Source organism: Polypterus senegalus, chromosome 1, assembly GCF_016835505.1.
Source record: "Polypterus senegalus isolate Bchr_013 chromosome 1, ASM1683550v1, whole genome shotgun sequence".
NCBI classification, from domain to species: domain Eukaryota; kingdom Metazoa; phylum Chordata; class Cladistia; order Polypteriformes; family Polypteridae; genus Polypterus; species Polypterus senegalus.
The window spans coordinates 144,525,059-144,537,295 of NC_053154.1; the positions used below are offsets into that span (position 1 = coordinate 144,525,059).

Below are 12,237 nucleotides of genomic sequence, written 5' to 3' on the forward strand. Positions count from 1 at the left end.
ATATCATATCCATGACATTTATAAAATTTCCTTGGGATTTGCTTTGTCGGGGATGGGTTGAACTTTAGTGTTGATTAGTGGAATTCTTTAGGAGACAAGAAAATTTGTTCATCTACCCCAAAACTTCTGAGATGATCCAGTCAAATCAAATATTTGCCACATGCAGGGTAACACATTACCCTGACTCAGGATTATGAGGGATATGGGTTAACTAGAACTCAGAGGAGAAAGTGCACATTTGCTTCATTTACTTTGATTGGCAACGCCATAATAAATCTAGTTCCCCACTCTGCTAGGTATGGGAGTAGAACAACTAGCTGCGTCTACATTTCAGCTCAATGCTCCAAATCATTATTTTTAGTAAAGCACAAGTATGAAGGTCTTTTTCCAGTCATATAGGTCTTAGTAATCCTACTGTTTATTTTCCACATGTTTAAGGCCTCCCCCTGCTCTCTTTTAAACAGAAGTGAAATAGATGTCATTGACCTAAACTTTTGCAATCCACATAAACTGTGTCTTCACTTTATGATGTTGTGTTATGTAATATTTGTCATACAGTGTGTGTGTTCAGCAATCTTGCACTTTACCCAAAAACATACAAGCGGTAAACAAATTGATGGGCTCTCTGTGTATTATGAACATACTATCTACACCTTAGTGGTTGATTATTTTGTATTTGTGAATGACCCATTCTTAATTTTAAAATGTTTCTCCATATTTCCTTAATTGTATAATTTGTAGTTTGTTTTAGTTGTCTCTGATGTTGGAGGGTGAGATCTCTGTGGTAAATTAAGCTAGGGTTCTGTGGCAGAGCTGGGATTTTAATAAATAAAAACAGTGCACCTCAGGCTTCGTAGGTGTGGGTGGGGTTGTGTGTTTAATGGGGAGACTGGCTGATTGTGTATTCATGTGTGAATGCGATCAGCTCAACCAGCTTCCTCGATGAGACTCCGTGGGTTATTTATCAAAAAAACTTGTATCCACAAAAAGAGTGTGAGGAGGACTGAGAGCAGGAAGAAAAAGAGAATGTCTTACTGGTGAAGTGAGAGGAAAGGGTTGGATGGGAGGCAGTGCAGAAGGAAGGCGACAAAGTAGTCAGGGAAATTCAGCAAAGGGAGTGGAGTGAGAGGCGCTCCATGGGTGGACCAGATCACCCCTGCTAAATAGTCAGGAGTAGGAGCAATTGATTGCTTGCAGGGAAATAAGTCTAAAACAAGTCTCAATTACTATGTGTAATTGTAAAATAATATGTATCAATACATATGGTCCTGGATCTGTTGTCCTGGATCCCTTGTTGAGGTAAGCTTTCGTCCCCCAACCCCAAAAACATGAGTGTTGGGTGCATTGACCATTAAATTGTCCGTGTTTAGTTTTTTATTGGCCACATGTTAAGGTTGTGTCTTAGTCATTAATAGTATGTATTTTCTAAGGATTGTTGTCTTTTTTAACATGCTTTTATGATATTCAACTTTTATAGTTTTTCAGTTCCTGTCAATCTGTTTAGTGGTTATATGGTTTTGAGAACCACAGAACTCTAATTTGAGGATTGATTTGGTCTAGAACCTGTTTTAAGAAAGTTCATTATTTAATCCTGTTTTGTCCTGATGACATTTTTTTCCCATTTAGACGCTGCTACAGTATGTTAAGTTTCTGTGTTGGCTGTCTCCATGGCGATCTTGCCCAGAATTCCCTGGGGTTCACTCATTTATGAATCATTCTGGCAATGATACAAAGGTCATCCCAGGCATTTCTGGGGTATCCAAGGTTCTGGTTTTTCAAATTCCTGCTATTATTTTTTACTCCAAATTTTCTGATCGTATTTTGGCTTTAACAAAAGATCTCCTATACTGCCGGTTTTGATCTTTAGCCCATTCTTTGATTTACAGTTTTTCTGGTCATTTAGGTTTCCTTCTAACTGTCTCCTGCGAGTCAGCATACATGCATTGCTTTCTCCTGGGCTAGCTCGGTTGGTAGGGTGGGAAGAGCTCCATGTGTTTTCCTTATTTTGCTTCTCGTTACTTTAAAAAATAGATAAATATTTGAACACCAAAAAATTTATTTACCCATCCTCTAAATCATTTGTCCAGTTCAGGGTCATTGTGAGCTGATGCTTAGCCATCACAAGGCACACAACTGTACACACCCACATTCAGTGCTACAGTACCAATCTAGAGTGTCCAGATAGAATAAACAAACAAGATGAGACCTTTTAGTCCATCAGGCTTGTTTGTTTAGTTTATAGCTAAGCTGTTCTAAAAATGTCATCCAGATACCTCTTAAAGGTTTTCAAGATTTCTTCTTCATTTATACTGTATGTCTCAGTAGTTTATTCCAGATACCCTCAACTCTTTGCATAAAAAAGTACTTTGTGACTGCAGTTCTAAAAGCACTTCCCATTAATTTCCACTGGTGCCCTCAAGAATGTGATTCACCATTTAGTTGAAATAATTCTGCTGGATCTACTTTATCAGTACCTTTAAGTATTTGGAAGACCTGGATTAGGTCCCCATGCAGTCTCATCTGCTCATGAGTAAGCAGGTTTATTGTCTGTGTCTGTCAAAGTAGGACATGTCCTTAAGTTCTGGGATGCACCTGGTGGCTTTCCCCTGCACAGTTTCACAAGTGTTGCTATGTCTTTCTTGTAGAGTGGTGATCAGAACTGCTCACAATACTCCAGATGTGCTCTCAAGAATGCATTACGTAGCCTAAACATAGCATCCGTCAATTTATATTCAACAATTTTTACAATATAACCTACCATTTTATTTGCCCTTAACTTTGCTTCTGCACACTGCTTGCATGGTGAAAATGCTGTGTCAACCGTAACGGGTGGCCAGGGCCTATGCCCGGCCAGGACGCCCCTGCAGCATATGTACCAGGGGAGCAAGCTTGGGAAACATAACAGCTACCCCTGGATGCTAGATGGCAGCCTCCCTGGGTTGCAGCGGTGCCTTGGACTCCCACAGGGATTCATGGGGGTTGGAGTTTTGTGCAGCCCTGTTGGGTTCCGCCGGCGCCTCCAGGTGGTGCTGCAGCAGGAGTTGCTGGACCCTTCTGGGCACTGGTTTCACCACACTCGGAAGTGTGGCCGGATGTCGGCAATCAAGCACCTGGATCACTTCCGGGTGCCCAATAAAAGGAGCCAGCAACCTCCACTCAGCGGCCAGAGTCGGGTGGAGGAGGACGAGGTTGCTTGGGAGGAGCGGTGGTGCAGAAGAAGAAAATGTGTGGTGTGTTGGTTTTTTGGGAATGTGTTATGGCTGGGGGACATGGGGAAGGGTGTCCCTCCAGCTGAAGAAAAATAAAAGTTTATTTATTTTATACATGTGCCTCCGTGTCCAATCTGTGTCGGGTCGGTTGCATATATAGCACCTTATTACACCCATAAATGCTATTCAGACGTTTCTTCCTGTAGGACTGTGTCTCCCATGTTGCATTTACTATTGATGTTCCTGTTGCCCAAATGTAGCACTTTTCTACATTAAACTGCATTTTCCAAGTGTTCGCCCAGTTCTGAAGCTTGCCAAACTTCCTAAATGACTTTTGCTGCCTCCTCAGCATCCATTTTCCCAATTTTAGTGTTATCTGCAAATTTCATAAGTTTACTAACTATACCAAAGTCAATGTTGTTAATATAACGCAGAAAAAGTTATTATCCAAGGACAAAACCTTGAGGGACTCCACTCCATGGGGAGCATTCTCCTTTTTTTCTGTACTCTTTGTCTCCTACTGGTTAACTGACTAGAGATGCAGTTTTGTAAGTTATCTCTCATTCCTGCAGCTTCTAGTTTGCAGAATTAATCTTTAGCATGGGAGTGTATGAAAGGCATTTTAAAAGTCAAACTAACCTACACCTAAGCCAGGTTTAAAACCCAACATTCAGAAGCTGTGAAACAGCACCACTTACTCACCGCTGCATCACCAAGCCACTCCTAATACATTTCATTATATTTCTAATCTTAAACAATTCTTTAATTCCTGTTTCATATATTAATCTAAAGAAATGCTTGTGCTTTAAGGACTATTAAGCTTTTATCAACTGTTGTCACTTCATATACACAATTATAATTCATTATTTAAGCTGCATGTCCTAAAAAAATAAAAGCATTATTTTGTAACATTATTTTACTTCATAAAGAATGGCTGTTGCTGACCTTATTTAACCTTTCAGTGTTATAAAGGTTCATATGTGCACATTGTGCATTTTTTGGAAGTGAACAGCACGACTATTTTTAGCTTTCCCATACTTGCCAGGAAAGCATGCTGTGTGCTAATATGCATTAGGGCAATAAAACATATAAAAGGTCCAGAAAAGAATTTTGAAAAGATCCATGTAGCAGTCCAATTCTGTCAAGGGTACCTCAGTTTACTAAGGCAGGCCGGGCTCAGATAAATAATATTTTTGGTAACAACTGCACACTGAGAAGAGGACAGATGTTCAGAGTGCCCCAAAATGTAGTACAGTGCATCAAAGCAAACAGATGTGCCCAACTGCCTGGTGCCAGCATTTAAACACTGGGTCAGTCTAAATTTAGACTTCTGTTTCATATTTCACTTACCTTACATGGCCAATTACATCATTTCAAAATGAAATACTATACAGCTGACATTTGATAATTCAGTAACTTTGACGAAGGACTAATTTTCAATGTTAAACGAGCTGGTGTGCTTTGCAAATTTGACAGATAGGTTTGAGGCCTCTCTGAGGCCACTGACTCCACAGCAGCTACCTCTGACCTAATCCTTGCAGAAAAACAGTAAGTTGAGTGGTTGTAAGTTACAAATGCCAAAGGAGGGGAAGCAGTGTGTGATTGGCCGGGGCGCAGACGCCTGTGACTAAGCAGCACTTCAAATAAGGCACCTTTCTTTACCTGACATATTCAGTGGTGTCTGCATCAATGGGCCATTTGAGTGATCTGAGGACATCACTGCCCATATGGAATTGCTTTTAAAACTCTGACAGCTTTTCCTCTCCATTGCAGTGTTTTTTTGTCAGAACTTAAATTTCTCCATGTGTTATCCTTATTTGACATCCATTCTACAGCAAAGGCTCCAGTCTGTAATAAATGCTTGCTCCTTCTTTAGCCTACTTTAGTGAATAAATTGCCTTCTTTCCATTTTTTCATTTCCATTCAATGATGTTATTATAAGCTGCTTTATAGGATATCGTTCACTGTTATGGTTTCTATACGCAATTTATTGATTGATTGATTGATTGATTGATTGCTTTGTAAAACACATTTTTTAGTAATGTGATTGACAGACAGAACAACAAGGAAGTGCTTTCATTCAGACTTTTTAATAAGACTAAAAAACTTTTGTGTTTTTGACCTCTGTAGACCAATCCTCTTGATGTCATGTTCTATTTCCCACTAAAGCGAAAGTATACAAAAGACAAGAAAGAAGTGTTGGTGTACCCAACAGGTAACCTCATGTAATAATACAATAGGTATGACAGAAACTTGGATACAGAAATCAATAAATAAAAATGTCCTTATAAAGCACTTTGAGCATAGGAAAGGCACTATATAAATGATTTGTATTATTATTATGATTATTATTATTATTAATATTATTATTGTCCTTGGCTTTAGAAGTGCCTTTTATGCTACAGTATATGGTCACATAGCAAACACTCTTGTTTGTCGCGTCTGAATTTCAGTCATCGTAGGAGGAGACACAGCTGGAATCAAAGTCCTTCTGCCAGATAACACTCTTCCAAACTAAAGGCAGGAAACCACAACAGTTAGTCACATGCGTAAGCACAAAATCCTACCTTGGTGTGCCCTTAAAATCCTTTTTCAAAAGTGACAAATGTGATTCACATCCACAATGACATCTGCATGGCTCCTTGACTGCAAAACTGGAAATTATTTCATTGCAATATGAGTCGAAGCTTCATCATTCCTTCATCCTGTTCCATAAAAAATATTTGCTCCATATGACTTATTGCATGGCTGTGATAGCCCTTGACATCTAATAGATTTATCAAAAAAACTATTACTGGACAAAAGGGAATCTAAGAGAGACAGCAATTCAACACAACTCAACGTAATAGTCTTAAATCCACTTAATCCAATTGAGTGGAGCCCTAGGCTGGAGAGATTGCGTTGGTTTGGACACGTGCAGAGGAGAGATGTTGAGTATATTGGGAGAAGGATGTTAAGGATAGAGCTGCCAGGTAAGAGGAAAAGAGGAAGTACTAAGAGCAGGTTTATGGATGTGGTTAGAGAGGACATGCAGGTGATGGGTGTAACAGAACAAGATACAAAGGACAGAAATATATGGAAGAAGATGATCTGCTGTGGCAACCCCTAATGGGAGCAGCCAAAAGAAGAAGAAGACTAGACTGGAGATAACCATGGCCAACATCTGGTGAAAAACAGAAAGCAGCAGTGGACAGAGTACTAGTTCATTACATGACTATTACAAGACCTATTCACACATACACCTACAAAGGAGCCGATCTGGAATTGCTAGCCAAACTAAAATCAACTGGCAGCACAATTTTGAGATACGGAAAGAAGGACCAGGAAAAAAACCCCAAACATGCATGGAGATGACAACTAAGAACAGGATTTGAACCCTAAGTATAGGATCCACAAGGAAGCATTAACAACTACTTTGCTAATGTGCTGCTCAGTAAGATAACATTTTGATATTTGTTTCACTTTTTTAATAAAATGATGCAAAATCCAAAGCCCAATGTGAAAAAATAATTACCGTACATCTCTGGAATCAATAAATGATTATTCCACATTCAACAGACTTTGTAACTAATGATTAGTCTGTCAAAGAGCTATGGAGAGCCACTTCTCCTTGAGGAATTACTTCAGTTCAGTGACAGTTGGGGATTTTTGAACCCTATAGACTACTGCTCGTTTCAAGTCCTGTTGATATTTCAACAGCATTTAGATATGAAGTTTGACAGATCACTATGTTCTATTTTCTGTAGACTTGCTTGTGGGTTTTAGGTTATTGCTTTTATTTATAAATCAACTAAGCTTAACTTCCCATTCAGATAAAGATGGAATGATATCTTCATAGAGCAGATTCCTTCATTGGTGGCAAGTCATCTAATGAAGCAAAGTATCCCTAAATCATGACACTGTTTGTGCCCTGCTGAACTTGGTATGAGGCTCTTTACAGTGAAATGCATATGTAGCTTTACTCTACGAGTGACAATTAGTGTGGACGGGTGAAAAAAAAAGGACAATCTAATTATACATTTTGTTTTTTCATACATTTTTTGTAAGCAAAGTTAGAAAAAACAGAATAAACAAAAGCAAATATGTGGTACTTTCCAATGCATTCAATACTAAAATCAAGTGTAGTCTCAAAAACGTTACAAAGTTATCATCAGACTAGTTGCAAAATACAAGTCAGAAACTTGGTGTTTAACAGAAGAGGATAAGAAAATGCTCCAAGTATGGAAACAAAAGAACATCTATGGAACAATGTATGAGAATGGAGTGTGTAGAATAAAAACAACTGAAGAATTAGCCAGTCTTAATGCAGAGCAAGACATTGTAGCGTTTATAAAGATCAACAGACTGAGACGAGCTGGGCATGTACAGTAGAGATAGTGAAAGAAGAGAGAAGTGCTAAGAGAATATATAAAAGAAGGGCAGAGGGCAGAATAGACACTGGCAAGCCAAGGAAATAATATATGGATGATATTTAGAAAGATCTTAAAAATCTAGGAATTTATGGTTGGAGATAAAAGGAAAGAGATAGAAAAGAAGGGACAAGCATTCTGTGGCTTTCCATGGGCTGCAGCACCATGGAGTAAGTAAGTATGTAAGTATCTAACTTTGTACGCTCTTAATCCAAGTTAGGGTCACAGGAGTGTTATGTGCAAGGCAGAAATGGCATGGCAGTCCTTCACACACACCTACACACAGTGACCAGGCTGGGATTTGAAGCCAGTGTCCTGGACATGTGAGGCAGTGGTTTCTTACCACTGTGCCAGCTGGTTAACAATACACAAAAAGTAATATTTTTTATGTCCAGTGTATCCCTAATGTTACATTTGAGTAGCAGGTGTTTGCTAGAAAAATTAAAAGTAAAGAAAATGATCATACCTAGAAGTTATTTATAAGGTAGCAACCAGAATTTCTTATATTGTGTATATTTTAGCATTTACCTAGAAGTGGGGGCAAAGTCAGTCCTGTATGGCCGCAGTGGCTGCAGGTTTTTGTTCCAACCCAGTTGCTTAATTAGAAAATAATCCTTGCCTAATAATTTAATCTCACGATTTGTTAGTGCTTTAACTCTGCCATGTCAGGTCTTTCTCATATCCTAGATTTTTTGTTCCTTTCTAAGGCTATCATCAAAATGACTTGAAGTCTAAAAACAGGTGAGTAATTCTCAGTTCTTCACTTTGTTCTCTTTACTTTCCTTCCAAGTATTTAATTAAACCTAATAGTGTACAATAAATACACACAGATGTATATAGAAACAAGGAAAATGGAGGAGTGCAGGTTTCTTTTGTCATTTGCATCTTATTGCTAATAAGGAGCAATTTAAAACTGAGAATACAGCTGATTAAAATAAGCAATAAGGGTTTAAAATCTTAACAAGCGAGAGAACTAAAATGAAGCAGAAGTGTTGCTTGAGCAGTAAGTGCTTCTTATAAAGCAATTGGGTTGGAGGAAAAACCTGCAGCCACTGCAGCCCTCCAAGAATTACATTTCCCACCCCTGGTCTAACAGGAATAAACTGGACACTATTGTTGTGCATTGTGGTGGACGGCCGGGGACTTGCAGGGACTAGTGAGCCCTATTTCATTGGCCATCTTCCTCACCCGGAAGTGCTTCCAGACCACGCTAACGGGCCACCGGAAGTACCTCCAGGTGCGGCATAAATGAAGCCCACTGCCTTCATTCCAAGAGCCAGAATTGGGAGAACAGAGAAGGAAGCTTGCTTGGAGGAGTGGAAGGAGAGACAAGAAGAGAGAGAAAGAAAATAAGAAAGAAGAGTGCTTTATTGTGGTGCTTTGTACCGTGTTGTACTTGTGCTGTGAGAAACGATTCTGGGAATCATTTCCCATAATAAAAGCCTGTGCTTGTGCTGAACTTGTACCGTGTGCCTGTCTGTGTCCGGTTTTGGAAGCTGGAGCGTTCCCTTCACACCACAGTATACGAAAATGCAAGAGTTCTTAAAAAAGAGAGAACTAAGAATAGAAATGTATTATTTGCTTAAAAGACATACATATGATTATAAAGTGTTGCTCAATATTGAACCCATTTTTACATTATGTTTTGTATTTATACCTTTCTTTTACCTTTTCTATGCACTAATAATTTAACATTTTTTGTTTTGCTAATGTCACTGCTTTGCCATTTGGATCATTGAATTTGCTCACATTACTCCCTATTAGCATTTATATCTGTGGTCACAGATTTGTTCTTCTTACATGCAGTACCCCATTGCTACCACATGACTATCAGCATGTGACACCAGAATTTAAGATGGCTGCATGCTACCACAGTTCTCCAAGTTCCTTGGTAAGTAAAGCCAACAAAGCGGTGTGTTAGTGTAATGAGGTTAAAGGGTATTAAGTAGATTTATTATAAGTATATTTTGATTTCTATAATACAATATGAGTGTGACGATTTTGGTTTATTTTGCTCTCCTGGTTACAATGTTGACCGTGTTTTATTTCCTGGTCCTGCTGAATCCTGTTTTAGGTTCTCCTTTTTCATCTAACAGTATACAACAACCAGGCTGGTCAGCAGAACAGAGGAAACAATCACTCCTGCTCTCTTTCAGTTGGAGAGAAGATAATACGGAAGCAAAACAAAACTTCCTCTCATAAGCTTTGATAGATGCAGGTTCAGGTCCAGGTTATGGTGCCTTCTGTGAGGAAATGAAGGTTTACCTCAGGATCCATAGAACCCTGTTTTCTTTTGCTTTTCCCCATTAGAAGACATACTATACCAGACTTAGATGGTAAGTCATAAATACCCCTTTGTGTGGATGACATGGAAAAGAATGACAGTGTTACATTCAAGAGAGATCTTTAACCTCAGCTGCAATAGTGCAGTCTACAAGTTGGATGTGTATATGTAACATGTAACATTTTTTCTATCTAACGAAGGTCTGGTTAAGCTAGTTGAGACATCAAGGGCATTCAAACTCCTGTCTCTTCCACTGTACTATTATTTTTTGCATCACTAAAAGTGTATTTGTCAGTAAAGTTGCCTTAAGTGATTTTGCTATTTTAATTAAAATATAAGAACAATATACAAGTCAGCAAAAGAGCATTTGAGAGTACAAGAAATGGAAGGAGAGTCTGCAAACATTTTTTTTTTCATTATTTTGGCCTGAGTCATAGAGTAGTCTTTTGATGTGGAGAAATGCTGGAGGCCATGCTGCATTATCCTGTGCTTGTCTGAAAATCACTAGTGTAGTGAGATGATTCACAACAGTGAGTAATTTGATAAGGACCTCCATCTCCACTCCCACTTCTACTCCATTGACTCCCCTCCCTCTGACTAATAACTGTCCTGTCCTCCTACAGCCCATCAGCACCTGCTTCCCAATTGTTACTGACATCCAACTCCAAAGACAGGGCCTGGCAGCAGAGTTCATTAACAATGGGCCTTTCTTTCCAACCTTATCCTGTTTTACATACTTCTCTTCTTTTATCTTAACTCTGCTCTTTGCATTTGCACTATTTCAAATTCTGTTTACCTGCCAGCCTGCTATTAAAGCACAGCAGATTATAAAGCAGGGAAGCAAGATGCTGTACCCATAAGGCTTTGCTAATAGAATATAGCTGCCAGCGTTCAGCCAATATGGTAAGGGCAGCTGAAACTGATGCATTTTGGCAAGAACAGGACTGTAATAAAGACATGACATTTTTTAAAGTTAAAAAAAAAATTAATATTTAAAGAGTGGACGAATGAGAATCATAGTGGGATTTTCAAAAAAGATTTGTGCAACTCAGTCTCTTCCCGTCATATCATAAAATACTAAGAGAACTGAGTAGAGATGAGATTAAGAGGTGACGTGAGGGAATGACCAGGGATTACTGCGCTCATGAAATCAACCAACCAATCAGGACAGGGAATATTAGTCAAGCGCACTGGGAGAGCTCTGGTTACCAAATGTTTTGTGATTTTCTGCGTTTTTTTATCTATTGCCTCTTTCCAGGTTATCTACAGTAGTGTATGTATCTGTCTCTCTGCTTTAAGATCCACCAGATCTGTGCAGCATTAAAAACTGGCTCTATAAGCAGGCATATGTGTGTGTGAGTGAGTGTAAGTGACAGCCCGGCACCCCATCTTTAGCTGATTCCTGATTATGTCCAGTACTGTTGAAATAAGCTTTGGTTCTTCATAGTCCTATATTGTAATAAGTAAGTTGAAAATGAATTCAAATAAACACTGGAAGGCAGTGGGAAAAGTACTGAAATCAATAGATAGATGTGCATAAAATTCAGCAATCTGCTATGGCTTCCAAACTCAAGTCTAATTTTATACATCTCACATTAACAAGAACACAGAAAGCTTTTGTTATTCTAAAGGGTACATGCAGCTGTAAAAGTTTGGAACTCCATAGGTGGATGATTTTAAAGAAATTTTGCAGTGAAATACTAATTACTGTCCCTTGTAAAACAACTGTTAGAAATACTGTAATAAAAAGAACTGGGGATTCCCTGTTTATTAGTGATGTATAATGATTAATTCCAGTACAATGTCAAATTCATTTGTTATAGATGTAACTTATTGTCTCTGCTCCTCATGCCAACTTTATAGCTCAAGGGGCCTTTTATTAACATGCTGATGGGAAAATACAGGTCATGTTATCACCATCATCTTCTGAGTTGTTGGCACATGGATGAAACAGATGAGAGTCATTTCTACCTCTCTTACCTTATTTAGATTTTCAGCAAAAGCAGCACTATGGTTACACATGTAAGGACCTGCTGATTTTGTTACCAGGATAGCAGCTTCACAGCAACAAAGCATTTGTCTTGCAGGTCAGTCAAGTCTATTCATTATGATGGTTGCTGTATTAATAATCAACTGACAGTTTTTCGAGAGAGACATATTTAATTAATTGGAGATGAATAAAATAAAAAAATATTTTTTGTTGTGTTGAATATAAAATTAAATTGGATGGATGGAATGGTGTGTGAACATTATGCCAGCTATGCCTTTGAAGAGGGATCTCAAAAACTGACTTATCTAGCTAAATAAAAAAGTAACTATAAATGAAACTACAGCC

At 38.6% G+C, this 12,237-nt stretch overlaps 1 long non-coding RNA gene across 1 annotated transcript; it reads left to right on the top strand.

The window, feature by feature from the left end:
* The first annotated feature begins 9,439 nt into the window (after positions 1-9,439).
* On the top strand, positions 9,440-11,981 carry LOC120518503. The gene is made up of 3 exons (XR_005631247.1): positions 9,440-9,509; positions 9,693-9,954; positions 11,892-11,981. It is a non-coding gene; the product is annotated as an uncharacterized LOC120518503 (long non-coding RNA).
* Positions 11,982-12,237: the final 256 nt, after the last annotated feature.